The sequence below is a fragment of the Papilio machaon genome, chromosome 18 (genome assembly GCF_912999745.1).
Source record: "Papilio machaon chromosome 18, ilPapMach1.1, whole genome shotgun sequence".
NCBI classification, from domain to species: Eukaryota; Metazoa; Arthropoda; class Insecta; order Lepidoptera; family Papilionidae; genus Papilio; species Papilio machaon.
The window spans coordinates 517,274-539,416 of record NC_060003.1 but is presented as its reverse complement, the minus strand read 5'-3'; the positions used below and the strand labels follow the sequence as shown (position 1 = coordinate 539,416).

At 33.5% G+C, this 22,143-nt stretch overlaps 1 protein-coding gene across 1 annotated transcript in view; it reads left to right on the top strand.

Moving 5' to 3' along the window:
- The first annotated feature begins 3,005 nt into the window (after window positions 1-3,005).
- Window positions 3,006-22,143, top strand: part of LOC106715522 (F-actin-monooxygenase Mical) — a 92,266-nt gene continuing 73,128 nt past the window's right edge. Inside the window, exon 1 of the mRNA XM_045682253.1 lies at window positions 3,006-3,024. The gene's annotated coding sequence lies outside the window, so the exon portion shown is untranslated. The remainder of the gene's footprint in view (window positions 3,025-22,143) is intronic.

Sequence of the window (22,143 nt, the reverse complement as noted above, 5' to 3'; positions counted from 1 at the left end):
GTGCGTTCGTGTGGTGAAATTAGTCGCGCGGATTGACCCAGTGCGCGTGCCGAACACTTTTATAGCCGTCAGTTACATGGCCCCACTGCATATTGTGTACCGTAACATTGCTATGGTATTTCTGTATGTACTGTTAACATTTACACGCGGTTATTAACATACAAGTGTAAGGTATGGGGGACATTATTGTTACTATAAGTAATATCAGAACATATATGTAAGTCTCCACTCTCGGCGCTCAAGCATACCTAAAGTTAAGGATGACAAGTCAACTAGCGCAGTGTGTGTGTGATTGACTTCGCAGATGTGTCTAGGTTAAACCAAGACGTTTATGAAAGGCTACTCTCAGTGTTGTATGTAACAAATTTTAACAGAGAAGAATGTAGCAAATAAAAAACGAAAATCTTGAGGCAGATAAAAGTTTGTTTTCAATGTAAATGTCTAATGAATGACCTGGGCCATGAATGAAAAATCTGAATGCACGTATGAAAAAATATTCTGCTGAAATGTGAAGTCGTTAAATTTTTTTGTCGCCTCGCCCACTCTCGCCGTCGCTCCGGCGCGCGGCTGTCGTCAATATGGTGACTATCTTTTTAAATTTAATCGGACATGTACACAATGTTATTTTTTTTTTTACTATCGAAGAATGAAGTTTTGTTTATTTCAAATAATAATTCTTGTTGTTGTCTAGTTGTCTATTCGCTTAAGCAATGCCTCTTTGTTAGGTAAAATAAATGAAACAATTGAACTTTGAAAACTGAGTGTAAAGAAAATGTTGGATTCTTTTATAATTATCGTAGAGATGTGTGACCTTTACTGCGACTCAGTAACCAGTATTTAACTCGAATGAGGTAGGGTATAAATATTCATTTTTTTTCTGCTAACCATCTCATTATGGTTATGTAGTCTTGATAAGATCTCATTTATTGATTTACATGATGTCACTATAAATGTCCCTCGCTTTTCAGTAGCCATGGCGACACAGTGGCACACATAGCGCGTGCGAGCGAGCGTTTTTTTCACCGCCGCGGCGCTCGTAATTGGCTTAATAGTCGCGCGTTTGTGTCGCACGGCCGTTAGTGGACCGCCTCCCGGACGAACTAGTACGTGCCTGGAATAATCTAGAATATGATAAAGTTCCAGTATGCTGGTATGCTACGGGAATTGGTCACACTTACTGTAATGATGAGGTTTATTGACTCCGGATTTCAAACGTTTATGAATACGTTCTTAAATGCAACAAAACCAAAGATTCCCAAACTTTTTTTTCGTACAATCCTTCAAAAATCTTACTAGTTTCTGTAAAATGCATTGACACATTTTCTCCAACAGTTTGTCGGCATTATTTAAATTTAACAAAATCTTATACAGTATGAATAAAAAAACTATAATATAATTTTATGTACACACAGTTGAAGATAAAACAATAAACGTATATGAGTTATTTTGTCATGAAGTTAAGTAATGAATTGTTAAGACTTAGACCTTGTTCGAAAGGGAAACCTGTGAGAAAAACAAACCAAATTATAATGCACTGTGTTTAAAAGCCAAATAAAAAACTCGAATAAAATATAATCTGTGTGAACAAGCGTACATAAGCATTACGTAAACAAGGTCGGTAGTTTCCCACGGTTGCAATAATGTCTGCATTGATAACATCTTACATGCTACTTCTCTAATGTAAGTCAAACTTCAGTCAATTTATTTTTTTCAGTCAATTTACTAATAATAGACAACAATTCAACAAGGATCTTATGGCAGTCGGATAATCTGTGGACTAAAAATGTCATCTTGACAGCGTCATATTTTAACCAATGAGGGAGCAGCAGTTGCACGGTTTAATGTTGCCATTTTAATAATTTTAAAATTCCCTAAAAATATCACGCAAAATGTTATAATATATAGGTTATTTTGCTTATTAGTTTTGATGTATCAATTTAAATAGTAAAAAAATACTACGAGGACTCTGGTCATAATGTTACAAATCAATTGCTTTGAGTTACAACACGACTTTTGGGAGAAATTGGGAAATTTTTAGTCACTGGTAACCCTTAAAACTTGTAGGCCATGTCAATGTTTAAACACTGCTATAAGATACTTGTGGGAATACGTCTATGTGGGGTAGATGAAACAGTTTTTGGTGGATTTCTTCCAAATAAGATATTATCCTATCATTAGTCGTATCAGTCTTCACTTGTTTCTTGAACGAGTACCTTTTTTTTATAACTTTTGTGCACTAAGCATTTGAGAATATCTTTTTCTTAGGAGTATTTTTTTCAAGAACATTAAGGGTTAAAAAACTACAGTAGCAATTAATTTATGATAACCTGGTCACTGACTTGATTTCTAGTCAACTTCTATGGAAAGAACGCTACTGGAATTCCGTTTAATCTATCACTGACAAACTTTGCCAAATAGGTTTGTCTCTTTTTGTTATTTGACGTTTGAAAGAGAGCCGTAACGATCTGATTTCATGATATATGGCCGAGGACATTCAATCTTGTTATGTCAATTCATCTAAATTGATAACAAGAATTGAATAGTGTTGCGAACGCTGACATATAATTATCGATATTTTTATAAATTAAATAAGGCAAATAAGCTTCGAATTTTTTGCCTTTCCAAATAAATTCTTTTTTTCTTAACTAAGACTCGAATACTTCTTCTCCTTAAATATACATAGAACATGTTCGTTTTTAATATTAATTCTTATTTGTTCTTTTAAGTTTTATTTACATTCGTTATATCAAGTTTTTTTCTCAACACATAAAACGTAATTATCGACCCTTTGTGTATGTATCTGTCGATATCGACTATGTAGTATCACATCACTACTTAGCTAGGCTACTGAACTAGTGATGTGACACAGCTGACCCGCTCCCGTTCCATCGCAGTTTTTGCTCGTTATTGTAACTGTATGCGATCCGAGCCACTTAGCGCTTGCCTTTGACCGTAACCGCTTTCAACTTAATTAATTGTGTTTATTTTATTTCCAGGTATCGACTGATGAAGGGATTTTAGACGGTGAGTTAGACAAAAACTTTTGATATATACTCGCTTAGGAAAACATTAAAAAAAATATACAAATCTTACTAGGGTTGACAAATCTTACTAGGGTTGAGCAACGGTTCTATGTGAGCTTAGAAATCTAAAAATCTTCAAGATCTCAATTTTTTTTCATCTAGAAAATTTTCTTGCTACTCTAAACATTCGCTCATTTCAATTAATAGTATTATATAGATAATTATAAATCTGATGCATTTTTAATATCAAATATCCGTTACAGTTTTAACTACGTAATTAAACAAGAACGAAATATAAAACTGCCGAAACATGTATTAAAACATGATGTTATCTCCATTTAAAAATACAATGAGCGAGATAAAGATATCCCATTTTAAGAGCACGAGAGGGATAGCAAAAAGTTTTCATACAATATGTTTCGTCAGTGAAAACCCGTAGTAAGTGTGACAATGAACTTCTGTTAACGGTAACGGTCTAATATCGCGTCTAATTACTTGTAATTATTCAACACTCGATAATTTTCGAGGCCAGACTCGGTGCGAAGAAATTCTAAAGTAAGGTTGACTGAACACTGGTCAAGGGAAGGTTTAACTGTATGCATTCATAATTATATTGTTTATTGTTACCTTTTAATATAAATGTGCAAAAGAATTTTTATTATCTTCCAGATCTTTATATTCTAATATAATTTTTGTACGTTATAAATATACATATATTCTAAAATTAAGTAGAGTTTGGTATTCTTCCTACATATTTATATGTATACTAGCTGTCGGCCACGACTCCGTCTGCGCGGAATTAAAAACGTAACAAGTTGCCTATGTGTTTTTCCAGACTATGTTCTACATTTGTGCTAAATTTCATCAAAATGCGTTGAGTCTTTTCGGAGATACCTTCAAACAAACACATCCATCCATCCATCTAAACATTTGCATTTATAATATTAGTAAGATAGAGGAAGAAATCTAGGATACAATGAGAAGCATTTTGTCTCTTACCGTATAATTGTGTTTTTACTTGCTTTGAAATGACATGACATTTTATAAACATTAAAAATAATTACACTTGTTTGTAATTTTTACACAATTCCATCGTAAAATATACTTTTTGATGACATTTCATATTGTAGAAACGGTGTTAAGAGCGTCGAAATTTGTCGGTGACATTCTGTAAAAGTCTTTTTAATTCCTGATAAAAAAAAAAAATGCTACTACATTAATTAAAATATAACTAGTAACATATTGTTTTTAAATGAAGAATAGAATATGTTTTTTTATGCAAGTGTTTCAACAGTGTAAACCCACACATTAAGGTAGTCTCACATGGCACACTTTTAAAATTGCTGTGTGAAGATCAGAATGATTTGCGTGAATCGTACTGTCATTGAACATCATCATTATTTGGTGGTCAATATAATGGTGTTTCAATTGAACCCGGGACCGAGCGTATGCCATCACTGACATTATAAGTAAATTACCTTTATTGCATTCAATTCAACGGCCTCCTAAAGCCTGCGATGACGTAGCGATTCTGCTAATTTTATATGTGGAATAAATTTCCATTCAATGTCAATCGCGAAATTGTTATGAGGAAATTATTACTGTACCACCTTATTTTATAAGTCATTCCAAATCAATCCCAGATACTGTTGTAAAAAGATCATCATCATCAGCTTACTATACGTCCCCACCGAAGGGCTCGGAGCCTACCCTAACTTAGGGGTGACTAGGCCATAGTCAACCACGCTGGCCAAGTGGAAGTTGGTTGACTTCACACATATCATTGAATTTCTTCACAGATATGTGCAGGTTGCATCACGATATTTTCCTTCACCGTAAGAACGTCGGATAAATGTACATATGTAAATCGAAATCCGAAATATACATTACATGGCGGGATTCGAACCCATGACCTGCAGATTGCAAGTCAAGTGCTTAACCTTTGGGCCACCGACGCTCTTCTAGCCAACGATGACGACGTTTTAAAAGATACTTCAATGTAAATGCATTTTCAAGTAACGAAAAAATATAGAAAGAATAATTACCTTCTTCGTCAATAAGTAAAACCCAATATATTGTTCCAAATAAACAACTAGCTAAGTAAAACTAAACGATAAGTAGTCTTCAAAAATAAACTCAAAGTAACACTTGCTATTGGACTTATTGTTTATTTTTTAATTTATAATATTGCTGTGTGTTGTAATAAAGCTATCAAATTCCGCTGAACTAAAGGGAGACGACACGACAGTTCGCTGATCCAGCATGTTGCGTTTGCGCATGATCGTGCCAAACATCGTTAACAGTTTCGTATTTCTTCGCTATTTATTACGGTTTAAACTATGTCCAGAAGTGTATATCCCAAGTGAATAGCTCACAGCGATTTTAATAAATTACTTTGATATGTAATTTAAAATTCATCGAGTGGTCATGACAAACATTAATTTAATGAACACATTTTAACAATCATTAGAAATTGTGATTACAAGCAGTTTTTAATTAGTCATTTGGACATTGCTCACAGACTAACAATAATAACATCAGCCTGAACTATTATAAGACGTGTCCCAAAAAATACCCATATCCGTTTTATCAATCATATACTTCCTTAAGTTATTGTATTATAAAAATGTCAACGCACACAACGACAAAAAAGTTAATTAATAATCTGCCTCCCATACCCCGGGTAATACTATTTCATGGTCTGCCGCCCGCTACCGCTTATGACATATCCCGCGGTCAACACTGAGGAACGCGTGACGAGCGACGGCGACTGCATGACCTTGCGGAACGCTCTGGATATTGCACGTTCGTGTAACTTGCCGCTCGCTGCGTTTCCGTTACAATCGTGCAGTACAACAATTGAAGAATTAATGCTTTGTTGTCATACTGCCACTACTCACAAACCTACACCTTCCAAATTAACTATGAATACGTATTCAAGCATTGGCATCCAAATTTCAAAGCGGTTCAAATGCAGATGTGCAGGACACGATTTCAAGTTATCGGCGGGACATAAAGGTGATGCACACCCGTGGCAGTGACAACGGGCCCATCTTTTACGTCAGCAGACCTAACCTTACTGAGCCGCCATAAAGTTTGAATCTTAGAATACAGTCACAATTACAACCTACAAAAGTAACATGAAACTTGTCAAAACATTGTAATATTTTTAACAACGCTGTTAAACCTTACAGAGCTGTGTTAAGACCCTCAAAAGTGTCGTACGTGCTTCATACTTTATAACAGTACTTATGTATGCTTGAGTCTCGACTCCGAAATACCTCACAATACATCAAGGTATTTATTAAAGGCGTTTATTGTTCATAGGATTTTGTTTAGACAACTCTGAACTATCAATTAGAGTGTTTACACCCTTATAAAAGCGTAAGTGCCAACTTAAACTAAAGAACATAACTTAAACTAAGAACATAAACTAAATATGTAATAGATAGAGCTTTGTTCTTTTAATCCTCATTGTTGTTAATAGATACAACTGTTTCTAAATACACTGAGCTTGGTTAATCCTTTGATCTGCATTACACGGTTGCTTAAAAGTTGTCTTTGTAGTCGCTGTCAAATGTAATGAAAAAATATTTAAAATAAAAGAAATATGGTACCAATGTTAGAACGAATAAAAGGTATTGTGTTTGTTTCATTATAAACACGGGTTGTGAAACTATTATTACGTCGAAATAAAAGTACAGTTAAATCGCCTTGATATTTCTTGACTTAAGTTTACTGCATTTAATTATCTACTTCTAACAACAGAAATCTGGCGTAGAGAGTTGGGAAACGTTTTTCTTAACTTTATGTTATTCGTACTATATACTCACTAGCATTTGTCCGCGACTTCGTCTACGCAGAATAAAAAAGGTGAAATTTCCTCTCATGTGTTTTTCGAAATATGTTCTATATTTGTGCCAAATTCCAATATAATGTGTTTAATATTTGCGGAGTAAATGTGTGAATCAAACGTGCCCCACGGGATATATAGGTAGCCTAAGTGTTCTTCCAGACTGTGTTCTACATCTGTACAAAATTCCATCAAAAAAACATCCATCTATGCGTCCATACATTCATCCATTGGCATTTGTATTACAAGTAAGATTACATTTATAATATTCGAAACTAAATAATTAATTAAAGACGTAAAATTGTCTGAAAGTTCCAACTGACCATATCATATTATTTCTGTTCAAAAACTTATCCAGACGTTTTCCAGTTTGTCTGATATTTTTTTATAAACGGGTAAACATCGATGTACCAGTTATTTATTATGCCTTGAAGAAGTTATCATTAAAGTCCGCACCTTTGACAGCATGGAATCAATTACCTACGCACGCTGCATACAAAGTGTGATGCGATGTTCTAACAACTTAATCTACTTCAGATTTATGTTCCGTTTCCTTTATAAGTGTCTAATGAAGTTGATTGATTGGTGATCGATACCAGATATTTACTTAAGTTAAAAATAGAGATGACCACCACCCTTAGAAATAAAGAACGACTGGAGGACTATCGTTACATCTACTTGCCTTATTTTCTATAATAATACGAGTTTACGGAACGGAATCCAAATTAAGCTTACATCAAATAAGCTAAGAGGTTCTGCTAGTCATAAAATTTTAAGTTCTATCAGAACTGTAATAACTTCCGTACAGAATAAAATATAGCAAAAGCAGTTATTCGTAGTACAATTATTAATTCAAATAGACTTGTAAAAAACGCAAACGTTAACAATTACCGCGTACTGTACAGTTAGTCGGTACGTTTAGTGGGTAGCGTCTAACGCGAGCACAGAGCGAACTCTGTTCACCAGTTAACACGTAGGCGGTGCTAATGGCTATGTTTATAGGCTACCCATACCACCGACGCAATTCATTCTGTACCCATTCCACACGCAACCCATTTTTCCCAACATCGAAGGATAGAACCCAGCTTGGCCACAAATCTTCATGTTCAAACGATTATTAGTTCCGACAATTATTTTGGAGAGAGAGCATTGAACTTGTTCGTGTATAAACGAACACAGTTCCGTTGGTGAAGTAGTTTAAATATTATGTTTGCAAATATAAATAAATATTTTTCACTTTAAATTTTCATCAAAAACACGTTGTATCACTCGGAAACAACGCATCTAAAGTATTCCTAGTATCAGGTCAAGACTTCACAGGACGTAATGCTAATGAAAGATTACCATCGTCTAAAGGCAATACAGGATTTCCTAGAGTCCTTTCAACATCCAAATGATCATGCTAACTTACTGGGAACTAGTGTTCATTTTAACTCTTACGTTGAATTCTCGCAATTAACAAAGTAAAACGATAAAATGGTACACATCGCTTGTTACATCTCCCAATGGCTTTTAACAACATTTCTATTTGGGAGAATTCTTAACAGTAACCTTTAATTAGTCGGTATTTCATATGCAATGTCTGAATTATTTATTACGTATTAGAACAGAAGTCTTTGAAAAACAAAAAACAATCGCTCAATTTTAAGAACAATTTCTAATGTTTTCATTACATAATTATAATCCATGATAAGCATTTTAAGATTTTTCTTATTGCTGATTTACTAACGAAACAGAAAATCCATTAAGACAATTTAAAGAAATTCCCAAACCATCCACATTCACGTGTGTACATCCAATTAATGTGAATCGTTTAATTTTAGGCGGCGTCTGGTTGCGGAGCATCGCCCTTGAAAGTTTATTTACAAAACTTCCATACAAACCATACGCCTCGAAATGTACAAGTTTGTACAGGAATTTAACATGATGTTTGTGGGATAGCGGAAATGTTCTTTTAATAGTTCTTTTGTTCTTTCGTTTAATAGAAAGTGCTTCCGTAGTTATAAACTAAATTTTGAACTTAAAATAAAATTAAAGAGACACATATCCTCGACTTAAGTTTTTTTTTTACATCTGAATAACTTAAACAGCGACAGTACTGTATCGTTATTAACGGAGTTTTATAATTTTTTTAACATTTTAAACGATATTAGTATCTGAAAAATAAACTAGATGGCGCTAGTGATAGTTTAACACACGATGTTGAAGTGTGTACCCTCACCCTCAGTTTTATCTTCGTCCAATCATATCACATTCCGCATTACCTCGATTAGGTTGAAAGGTTGTAATATAGAAAGTTCTAGTATCAAGGAGTGGAAAGTAGATATTCGATAGGTGTCAGTTGAGATACTGGGAGCTGTCGAGTGTTGATCGATAGTCTACGTCATTGCACGACTTTACTGCAGAGATAACAGTTGTATCTACATGGATTCCTGATACTGATATAGAAAAATAGATATCTATACCTATGGAGTATTTAAAGGCAAATATGCGAGTCACATTTTAAATTTTGTTGTTGAAAAATCTCATGAGTGCAAAGAAGTCCGCTGAAAACCATCGTAGATATGGTTTTAGAAGCAGTTTTAGCTCTACAAGCACCCTGGTTGTGGTGTTACCATTTCTGTACAAAGTTCTCGTATTATTTCCAATACTTTTTGTGGTGTTACCATTTACCATGCGGCTGTGGAACAGGGTTATGTGAGACTGTGTATTTCGCAGACTTGTGACGCTCCTTCTGCCCTGGGCAGTCGTCAAACCGTGCCCTACTCTAATGCCGGCCCTGTAAGGTTTAGTTCGTCCCTATAATTGCTGATCTGGCTATCCTTTATCATACTTTCGGCGTTTTGATGTTTTAAAAAAGTGTCCTGTTTTTCTTTTTTGATGACTTTAAGTATTTTTCTTTTTTACAACATCTATCAACGTCTGTAACAATAAGTTAAGAAAGAATAAATACTTCCTTGAAAACACTACTATAAACTAAGATAATGCAATTTACATATAACATAGACAATCTTATCATATTAATGTTTATTTTAATTTCTCTTATCACAATTAACCGGGTTGTGTGTGCATGTTCTTTTTGCAGGTACATTGACCTACGAATAGCTGATAACTTGCCTCTTTTACATACGTATGTATGTATTTTGAATGAGTCATAGTATTATATGGTAGAGCTATTCATTTATTGAATAATTTAACATCTTATGACTATTTTATTTTGGAAAGAATAAAATAAGTAAAGAAATAAAACAGTGTAGCAATCTTCAAGAGAAGAAAGTATATTGAAAACAGATTGATTTTAGGGTAAGAAAAAAGGAACAAAAATTCGCATGTACAAAGAAGTCCTTTTGCATTGACATATTCTATCTATTTATTTTATTTTATTTGAATTCTACATTTCACGTTCATTTGCTTAGTTTGAATAACACAAGTTTAGTGAAATTCGATTTATGTCTGGTTTTTTTAGGCATCAAAAAAAACTTTTTTAACTATACTTCTATTTATCAATGAAGCCTTATCCTTAATAAAATTACCTCCTTACAGCATCAGACTTATTTTACATATGAGCAGCAGATGAATAAGGGAGTTACTACTAAACCACTCTGTGGCATTTATATCTGCTGATTTTTAATATACCTTTTATAATACACTAGCGACCCGCCCCGGCTTCGCACGGGTGCAATGCAAAATATACCTACTACAGAATAAATGCACAATTTATTTAAGGTACTTAAATGGATAAGGATGAATGCTGTATTGTTTAAAATCACTTCGTAAAAGAATAAAAATGGTTATGCTGGGTTATCCCTAAGAGATAGACATATACCATCGCGGACTTTTTTGTTGAACTTTTTAAGGTGAACAATACTGTAGTACATTATTTTGGTCTATCTCGTAGGGTTCAGCCAGCGTTTGCAATATAAGCGCAAAAAAACGTGCTTATTTACGACATCACATTAGAAAACTTTAAATTTATCAGTGTTTCTCTACTATATTATGCATTTATTATACATACAAACCTTCCTTAAGAATCACTCTATCTATTAAAAAAAACCGCGTCAAAATCCGTTGCGTAGTTTTAAAGATCTAAGCATACATACGGACATACAGCGAAAGCGACTTTGTTTTATACTATGTATTGATTAAATAATATACAGTGAAACTTGGTTAAGTGGGACCTGGATAAGTGAGAAACCTCCATAACTGGAACTCATGCCAACACTTTGGCACTGAATTACCTCTGTTAGTGGGACGAGGTAAACCTCTATATCTGGGATTTGTTCTTTCGATTTATCATCATAGTTACCTCTATAACTGAGACAGCGAGTAAATTTTATATGCATAAACCTCTGTAACTGAGATAACATTGTTTGTTTACTCATTCTTATTCTACCCACAAATTCCACACGTAATTCCAAGTACGTAAGTACAAATTTTGAGCTTCAATTACCTTCAGTTTTAGTTTCGCTTTACTATCATACAGATGTTTATTTGAAAAATGTCAAACTGAAATAACTGAAATAACCTGTATTCTCACCTCTATTAATGGAACCCTCTGTAAATGAGACAGATATTTATTTATAACTGTATATCTGAGACAATGGGTAAGTGGAATACCTCTATAAGTGAAACGACATTGCAGGTCCCTTGATGTCTCACTTAACCAGGTTTCACTGTTTTATGGTTTAAATTTTGGTTGTACATATCAGGAGTAAATCATTCGACCTTAAACCTTACAATGGTATCAAATGCCGTTCCGCCTCCTGCGAACCACCACCGTGACCGCATTGTACTTTCGCTATGTACAATCACAATGAATATGTTTCATGTTATGAATGATGAATAAGTTAACTGTGTACTTTTTAACGATCCGTAGATTAAAATTACGTCCTGTGATACCTAATTTTTAAATAAAATATTTGCAAATTTCGAATCACAACACCTCACTCGACAAATTCCATTCAGCTATTGAGATCACAAAGGTCACAATTGAATTGACAAAAAATAATTACATATCTGTGATAAATATTACCCATATTAGGGAGTCGGGTAAAACAGTAACCGTGAGTTCCAGAGCCCAAAACCTCTGTATAAAACATATCGTCGTCCTCATCATTATCTTTGATAAATAAGATATAACAATATGTTTTAAAAAGATGATTTCGGTCTTAGAAATCCAAGGTAAATTAGATAAAACAATTACGTTTTAACATTTGTTGTGAACTAAATCAAATACACACAATGATAAGAACATTCTTTACAATGAGGCTACATGAAAATTGGGACGTGGAAATTTTTAGGATAAAACTTTGAATGATCATGAAATTTAATCAGATTAACTAAACAAAAACTTCATATTTATATGTATGAAATGTTGTGTTAGTTTATTCAATTTAAAACATTTCTCGTCTGAAAAACGTATGAGGAACATTGACATAAAAAATCGTGTCGTAATCTACTGTATGCAATAAAATAAGCATACAGCTGTATAGCAGGAAGTCAAGGACTGCATCAGCTGGGGGAAAGCGAATCGATTATTGTGCGTGTTCTGTTACACCCTGGATAATGTTATGCAACATTCCCTACGACATATGACAATCGCAAACGCACGTATTTGTTTTTCTGCTTGATGCTGTGTTGACACATCCAAGGAAGTTACCACTTACCTGTGGGCCTAGCACGATTATTTGTGACAATCGCCTTTGTATCGTCATCGTCAATTATGTCGAAATTAGTCGCTACACAAAATTTGTTGATGATACGATGGTGATCTTCACAAACATTCGTGCTAGACCCCTAGTTCGTATTTCGTCAATTCCATAGAGTAAATAATACGTTTTATTTTTAAACCTCTGTTCCATCTAATATTAAGTGAAAAGTATGCAAAACTGTTCTTCAGCAGACAACTGTATTAAGCCACATTTTCTTCTTCCACTTTCGCGGCTCGACTTCTTGACAAAAGACAGTCACGGGCGATTCGCGTTTAGTGGAAACAGACACTTATAGCAGACGTCATTCTGCCGCTACTTCAGTGGTACGTACATTAACAACCGGTACATCGATATGTAACAAATGAATTACGCATTTCATTTGCTATCATTAATACTCTTATCGGATATTTTTCGAGTGCTTGAAGTGCAAAAGATAAACCATTGCACAAAATTCTGTACAAAGTTCTTGTATTACTTCCAATACTGTTAAATATTATAACTAATACAATAACATTTCAAAAGCATTTAATACTTAATGGATACTTAATACTTAACTAACTTCAAAACATTATCTCTGTAATTAGACGAAAATTCTACATCATCATCAGCTTACTTTACGTCCCCACTGAGGGGCTCGGAGCCTACCCCAGTTAGAGGTGACTAGGCCATAGTCAACTACACTTGCCCAGTACGGGTTGACACACATATCTTTTGTATTCTTCTAGATATGTGCATCACGATGTTTTCCTTCACCGTAATAACGTCGGATAAATGTACATATGTAAATCGAAAGTCGAAAAACACATTGGTACATGGTAGGATTCAAACCCAGGACTAGCAGATTACAAGAGCCACCAACGTTCTGTGATAAATCAAACCGAAAATTCTACATGACTATAATAAATCAAATTAGTTTCAAATCTCGTAGAAACTAATTTTGATTACCGAAGAGTACAGGATTAGATGATGAGATACCATTAATAATACGTACAGAAATAACTATTAAAATTACTAGTTAGAACTCAGTAGCTAGGGCGTCTAAAATTAAGTAATCCTAGATAATTCATAGTGATTTACCTCGAAGTAAATTGGTATATTTAGTACAAGCGCAGAGTTCGATTACCAGTTTTGTCTACAATATAACTGCAATATACAACATAACTTATATTTATTTACAAAATTTTAAATTATACCATAAATGTTCCTTTGCAAAACTTGAAATGTCAAAGATTCTTGAACGACTTTCGACTATCATTCACAATTCTATAGAAAAAAGAAACACAGATGTAATGTTTTAATTCTCCCAAGTAGGGTTGGCTACAGGCAGGCGGACAGCTGTAAAAAAATAAGCCAAAAGGTTTAAGGTTTTTAAAACCTTGTTTACCGACCTTACGTGAATGTGGTAAGTCCAAGAAGATGATAATAATGTTTTATGTTCTAACACACAACTCACGTCTGTAACCCAGAGGGGTAGGCAGAGATCACGAACCTCCATTTGGTGTGGTCAAATGAACCTCCGCAATCCACTTTTCGCCATTTCGGGAGACGGAACGTGACGGGTGGCGAGTCGCGTCGACATATTGTTCGATTGATAACACACTTGAGGCAGATTAGATAGATTATTACTCGCCATTTGGTCGAAACTGGACCATAATTTAAAACCATTTTTTTAAATAGCTTTTCTGTGTTAAATTCCAAGTTCTATTTCCTTAAACAAGTGAAAGAATATTTTCAATTCAAATGATTAATACATTATTAAAAATAGCTTTTATATCTAAACTCCAGTCTAAATGTCGAAGGTTAACTTTGTTTCAACAACGCCCCATTACCTGGAATCTTATCACATTGTAAGGAAATATTGCACCTATTATTTTAACTTGACGTAATAATAGGTTGTGGTCGCAAACAGTCGAAATCAAACGGGTCAATGGACCTTTCGAACCACTTTTCGCTTGTCTGTGCTCGAATTAAGGCTCTTGTTTATTTGAACATTGAGAAATGATCTTACTTTTATCGGATAATGATTTAAATAACCTTTTACATCTTTCAACGTATCATTATAAATAATTTTTACCAACCAATTGAAAATACAACAATGATGCGACTGAAAACAATATTGGGTCATCTTTGGCGTATAAATTAAAAACAGCAGCATGGCAGCCAAAAATGCTTTTATTTCGTTGTTAAACACTTAACATAAACATTTCAATCAAACTTTAATATCTACTACATCTTGTTAACTTCCCGCGCGATTCTCATTTTTTTCGTGTATCTTTTTCTTAACCAAAAAAGGCAAAGGTCTTGGCCATTATGCCACCTCTTTGGCAGAATGTTTAATACTGCACACAACATTTGGTTGTCACTACTACTCCTGTACAAGAACATCGTGTTGTCTCTTTTTTTGGCAATGATAACGAAAGAGATGTCCATGTATTTTTACGAGTATTTGGCAATTGGAAATAGACTGTTCTGAGTATCTTTTGTTACGTTTTTTTTTTAAATAATAAAACCAACGATTAAATAAAAAATAACCTTCGGATGATGACCGCGAAGATAAAGCGGGTAGGTAGCTAAATACTTCTAACTGGGTCACTCACTTCACGCGAATTGCAACAGACCAACTTACATACTATTGTACGTAATCGCAGCTATTAAATATTATATGTTATTACTTAACCGTTTAGTACTTTAATGTCGCTTTTAAAGTTTAAACTTAAGTCTTTAGATAATAACTTTGTTGTATTTGTATACTAGCTTTTTCCCGCGACTCCGTCCGTGCGGAATAAAATATAGAAAACGGGGTAAAAATTATCCTATGTCCGTTTCCTGGTTCTAAGCTACCTGCCCACCAATTTTCAGTCAAATCGATTCAGCCGTTTTTGAGTTATAAATAGTGTAACTAACACGACTTTCTTTTATTTATATAGATGTAGGTGTATTGATAGTTTTTCATGAACTTCAAAGTAACCCACATAAAATATTGTTTCAAAGACGTGTTACAATAATTTAAAAATTTAGTTTTACTTGACTTTTGGTTTAAAAAATTGTGTCAAGTAATTTCGCTTTTAAGATGAAAAATAGATCGAAAGAAAGTCGTCTTCATAAAATTTGTTTTTATACGAGTATGTTTATTATTTTACATAATTTTAAATGAAACTTGTCTAATTTTGATCTTCTTCCCTTCCCTCTTGTTAGGAGGTCGGTTTAGGTATGGAGGAAAGCATAAGGTGAAAAATCCTCTTTCAGTGCGTTCTTTCTTTTGTCGTTTAAAAATTAGCAACGCATCTTCAAATGCGGTAAGGATCTATAGACAGCGGTCGCTACGTTATTTAAGCGAATTTAGGTAGCCGTTTACCATTTTAAACATCTTCTAGTACTATCCGAAATTTCAAACTAAATTCCTCAAAAAGCTATACCAAAGTTAATTCTAGTGTGCTCGGAACGAACGGCTTAGACGTAATTATTTTAAGATGTTCGGGTATAATGTCGGTCGGATAAACCTGGCTTACCCGTCTTCTGACGAGGCCAGGATGATGTTTAAGTTGACCGACATGTGTTTAAGAAACAATGTAGATAACTAGATGTAAGGTGTATTTATTGGAAGGCTTATGGGGCGATATGGTCGCATTGCGACAAAGCCTCTTAAATTACTAAATAAATAAAAAAGTTAATTCTCAGATAAATAGGAAGACAAAATTGAATAACATCGAAATAGTTGCAATACACGATGGTATTGATATGATACCTTATCAGTGAAATGTTTATCCGCATGTAGAGATATCAGATTACATTTTACCTATATGATATACAAATATAATGTCTCCCATTGTTCTATTGTTACTTAAGTAATGTAATTCATTAAATAATACTGTTTATACAAACATTAAAAGATAAATATTAAACATTAGTACGTAGCTAAGATTTGTTTTGTGTACATATCTCCGTATTCGCGTGATTCCGGTAACTTACTACGGATACTGAAACCGCTATCAAAAAAGTCAAATAAATTAGACAATGGTTAAGTGAAAAAATCATTAAATTGTACAAAAAGTACCAACTGTAAGATGTAAGTTTCATCGATGAACTTGTACAAAAACGTAATACTTACTCTTTTCTTATCAAGCAATGAGTGGGATAGCATTTTGTTTCTAAGCACTGTGAACTTACGCTATACAATTATTAGCAAATGCAAGTCTATATCTATATATATAAAAGAAAGTCGTGTTAGTTACACTATTTATAACTCAAGAACGGCTGAATCGATTTGACTGAAAATTGGTGGGCAGGTAGCTTAGAACCAGGAAACGGACATAGGATAATTTTTACCCCGTTTTCTATTTTTTATTCCGCGCGGACGGAGTCGCGGGTAAAAGCTAGTTATTTATAAGATAAATAATAGTTAGAAAGGACAATAACATTGCAGAACAGTTACCTGATTGCCAGACGCTAGCGTGTCAAGTGGAAGCATATTCTGTCTTCTAATATCTTTCACTAAATATATTCCTTATGCTTTAATATTGTGTACAAACCTTTAAAAATGTTAAATCTAAGCAACATCTTTGTGAAAAATTAAGTAACACTAGCTTTTGTCCGCGACTTCGCTACAGACAAACTTCTGTACTTTTGTCAAATTTTAGCGAGATCCGTAGAGTCGTTAGTCGGTAGAGTCGAAACTTACTAACAAACATACAATTTTACATGTAGGACAGATCTAAAGTATTGATTATCGCACTGTCATCTTTGTACAAGTTGTTATGTCACCAGAGCTACAATAATGACGAAACTGCAATCATAGTACATCACTCGCATGTCTCAGATTGACATTACGTGTCAGATAGTTCCGTAAAGTGATTACAGGCTTTATGTCTTGAGCCATAAAGACCATATTTCTCAAGTAATAGCGCCTATCGCTCTCTCAGGATCGACTTACAGATATTTGACACCGTTTTCATTTCCTATATTATTCAACCTGTTTGTTCTTTTTGGATATGGTTCAATTATTTGCTTTTGATATCTTCTTGTCTTTTGTGTTTTTTTCATTTTATCATCAGCAATTTAGTCATTTTATTTTCAATTATGTGTCTAAAGATAAGGTACTTTTTATTATCTAGCAATGTACCATAACGATGTAAATCTTTATAATATTCTTGAAATTATCAGTCTAAGTTGTATACTCTAATATTCTATTATGCAGGAAGTTTATGAAGCACAACTCTATTTTTAGGCGATCGAAAGAGACTATCAAAAAATTCGTTATTTTTTTCACACTACAACGTTGCCATCTTCGAAACATAATAGACAATTGCATCAAAATATGAACTAATTTTATTTACAAAGTGTTGCAACATTATCAGATGATCAAATAATTTATTACTGATTGCAACTTGTATGAGCAACATCAATTATATGTTGTACAATCTTAATAACATAGTGCAGATGGAAATATGTTATATGTTTTATATGTATAAAACACACAGCGCCATATTCTATAACGATAACTGAAAAAGACAAAAGTTAATCGTGAAACTTTTTACACATTATTGCCATCTTTGTTATAGATGTCGCCACTATCTTTACGACCTGCAGATGGAATATTTTGATGGTCAGATTAAAGACATCATGACACTTTTTAGTAATTAAATAACCTAAAAACCCAGCTTGTGATGAGACACAAGGGAAGAAAACAAATCAAATGACATTTACTCGTCAAAATTGGTTCAGTTCAAGCTACAAATGGTCACACATTGGAACACACTTTTATACGCGTAAAAAACATTACCCTCTTTGTAGTGTTTGTGTCTATGGAATAGATACAATTCACTGTCTCATGTACCACACTGGAAGGCACAGCTGTCTCTGGGTAGTTGAGTGACGAACGCGGTACGAAGCGGACGTGCGCCTGCGCTCCAGTGTGGTAGTGGTGAGCCAGTGTCTGTCCTTAATCATCTTTAGGGACCCTATGGTCCTACAAATGGCGACGAGGTGAAAAAAAAAAACAAAATAGAAAATTGGTAACTATGTCCGTATTTTGCGCCCTAAGTAGTAAAATACTTGTGTGTAAATTAAAACATTGCAATCAAGATATTTCATTTTATGCCTAAAAGTGGTGTACAATTATTATAGATTTCATAATAGAAGAAAGATGGAAAGATATGATATGGGGAACATTAGTTTACAGTATTATCCGATTTTATAAGTTGTATACGTGTAAAATAGTAATGATGATTTATTGCAAGCATGCGATATCACTTCCGCCGTCGTTATCTATTTATTATTATGAGTAGGAATATTTGTCTATTAAAGTTTAGTTCACAAAAATTTTAATTGTCAATAATATTTACAAATTATTACAGCTAACTGTAAAAAATTAATTGTAAAAAAAAGCGATTGAAATTATTGTAAATTATTATACCTTCGAGTACTTACAATATCAATCTTCATAAGTGTAAGGAACGTCAATAAAAGGCGGGGTCAACGGGTGGCCTGATTTATTTGTAAAGATGTTTTAAATCTGTTATATTAATCTACTCACTATTAGGTCATCAAATATTCTCTGTAACGAGACACATCAAATGCTACAATAAGTATCAACTGACATATTTATTTTGTTCAGAAATAATTATATTTCTGGCAAAGGTATTTGTGAATCTTCTTCAACGAACCGTTCTAGGATCTAAGACAGTGTCATACGAAATATGGGTCTATTATCTATTAACTGCAACTAAGTATTTCACGTAAAATGACAGGTACAGGCCGTATTTTGAAAATCGGCTATCATTTTAACTAAAACTAGCTTTTACCCGCGACTTTGTCCACGCGGAATAAAAGGATAGAAAACGGGGTAGAGGTAGTCCTATGTCCGTTTCCTGGTTCTGAGCTGCCTGCCCACCAATTTTCGGTCAAATCGATTCGGCCGTTCTTGGGTTGTAGATGGTGTAACTGATACGGCTTTCTTTTATATATATAGATAATACAGATATGTAGTGCTCTGGATTTCCATTAAATTGGAGATATATCTTCGTCTATTTTGGATATCCATTAAATTGGATATATGAATGCGTAAATAGGTAAACCTAATAAGGTACCTTCGGAGTATTGAAAAGTATACATTTATAATTTGGGTTTCTATTAAATTAGAGATATTCTAAACTATTTTATTACATTGTACAAAATGAAATTCATTAGATTGAATTTAATGTGTCTCGGACTTCTTCTAAATAAGAAGTATTAGTAAAAACAAAAGAACTTTCATTAAATTGAAGGTATTTTAGATTTTAGATTTAAATCGAACATTTTCAGTAGGAAGCAGCTGATATTGCAACGACTGCTAAAAAGAGAGGTACATTATTACAATAGCGAAGATAATTTGTTTGTTTACAACAAAAAATATACGCTAAAACGAGAAAAAATGAAGAAAGAGATAGAATAATTGTGTTAGTGTAATTATGATTTTTGCGTATATTGAAAGATTGTTTTAAAATAAATCGAATGTCGTTGAAAATAAGTCAAAACATATTCTTACTAACTGACTATAACGATTTTATAGGTGATAAGAAAGATAGAAGACATCACCCGCAATCGGTTGTTTTCGTTATGTCGTGGTCATGTGACGTACACTCTGTACACTGAGAGCAATTTAACTTTATTTAACATATAACATTAGATCCGACGATATATCATTAGATGCTAGAAGTTATCGATGGCATCTCAGTTGTATAGTTTGATGCGTTGAGATGTATCACTGGATTGGTTATATAGTTTATTTATCAATGTTACAATAAGTTCCCTCTGATGTTAAGAAGTTTTATTGATAAACCTATGTTAATAAATAAAAAAGTAGTTAATACTAAAGTCTGTTCGTGGGTCCTTAGCAAATATATATATATATATATTACCAAATTATACGTAAAATTAAATGTTCAATTGTGGGAGCATGAGCAAATGAATATACGGGTGCAAATAGTAACAGATACATGTAAATACTGCACAACAGTTTTGATTATTTTCTTTTGAATATTACCAGGTCTCACAGTTTAATAGAAAATTTGTGTTGTCTAAATTTAGTTAGATCTCTAATTCCGTGATGCCGGAATGTCGATAAAAAAAAATGACTGAAAAGGTAATTTGTCCATCATTGTCAGTGTAGTATACAAGTGTGTGTAACTAGTGCACGCTGTCATGTGTATTGTACAGGTACAGTTTTATTTGAATTTAAAATATAACTAAACTATAGATAGGTTTAGCGTTCGTCCGTGATTTCGTAAGCGCGGAAAAAATATAGCCTAGGTTCTATTGATAGTCTCGACAAAATCGGTCCATGCGATTCGGAGATTATTCATATGGCCATTTGCCTGATTGTCCCTTATAATATAAACAAAAATTAACTTTAACTTGCGTTAAATTTTCATTAATTAAAGGCTTTAACGAATAACGAAGTTACATTTTTATTTAACGAATTAAAGATTAATGAAGTTAACTTTTGATTAACTGTGCCCACCTGTGACCAGGACCATAACAGGTTCACAAATTATTAACATCCTGAAGGAACTCTTTAGTCGACTGGGCTATCCACATTCAATCACTGCAGATAATGGCCAGCAGTTTGTAAATGAAGAGTTTAAAACTTTTGGTGAAGATTGCAACATTAAACTTTTAGTACTGTTCCATATTGGCCGCAAATGAATGGGGAAGTCGAGCTTCAAAATAGGGATATCTTAAAGTGCCTTAGAATAAGTGCAAGCGAAAAAAGAGACACGAATATAAGAGAAACATTATATTAGTATTTTATGATGTATAACTGTACTCCTCACTCAGTAACAGGAAAGACCCCTTCAGAACTTTTCTTTAAACGAAAGAATAGGAATAAGATTCGATGCTACATGATATAATTATTATTCGGTTTAGTTTCGACATACAACATTTTTCAATTATTTAATTCAATACTTAATTTTGACATTAAGCTTGAGTGTTGTTGATACGCCGGCTTGATAATACATCATGGCGTCGGTCGGAACGCTGAGTGATTAGTGAATTGATACATACTTAAACCAATGATCTTATGACTTATGATAATATTGATACTTAGTAAAGCAACAACTGCAATTTTTTTAAAGAAAAAAAAAAAAGGGAAATGGATTAGCTAAGTGTGCATTTGAATAACACATAATTATCGTGATTAAATAGTAAATACTTTATTGGCATAGTCGTTTGGTTTATATGAAATTTATGCATAATAATGAAAAATTTAGATTTCAACTTAATTTAAGGTTAATCTATATACTTTTCTTCGTACTATTCATGGCGATCATAGTATATCTTCGAGGGGAGTTCATTGCAGCCACTGATAGTGACAATGACTCACACTTTTGTTGTTTTGTATTTTCTGTTCTACAAAATATATCTAAATTATACGTAAAATGTTTGTTAGCAACAAGACCTACCGTTCTCCTATATCAGTTGTTAATTATTGCAGATATCCATTAAGTTGGTTGTACAGTAACATGCACGGAAATGTAAACATTGTTCTTGTTATGACGACATGACTTCTGATGGCGTT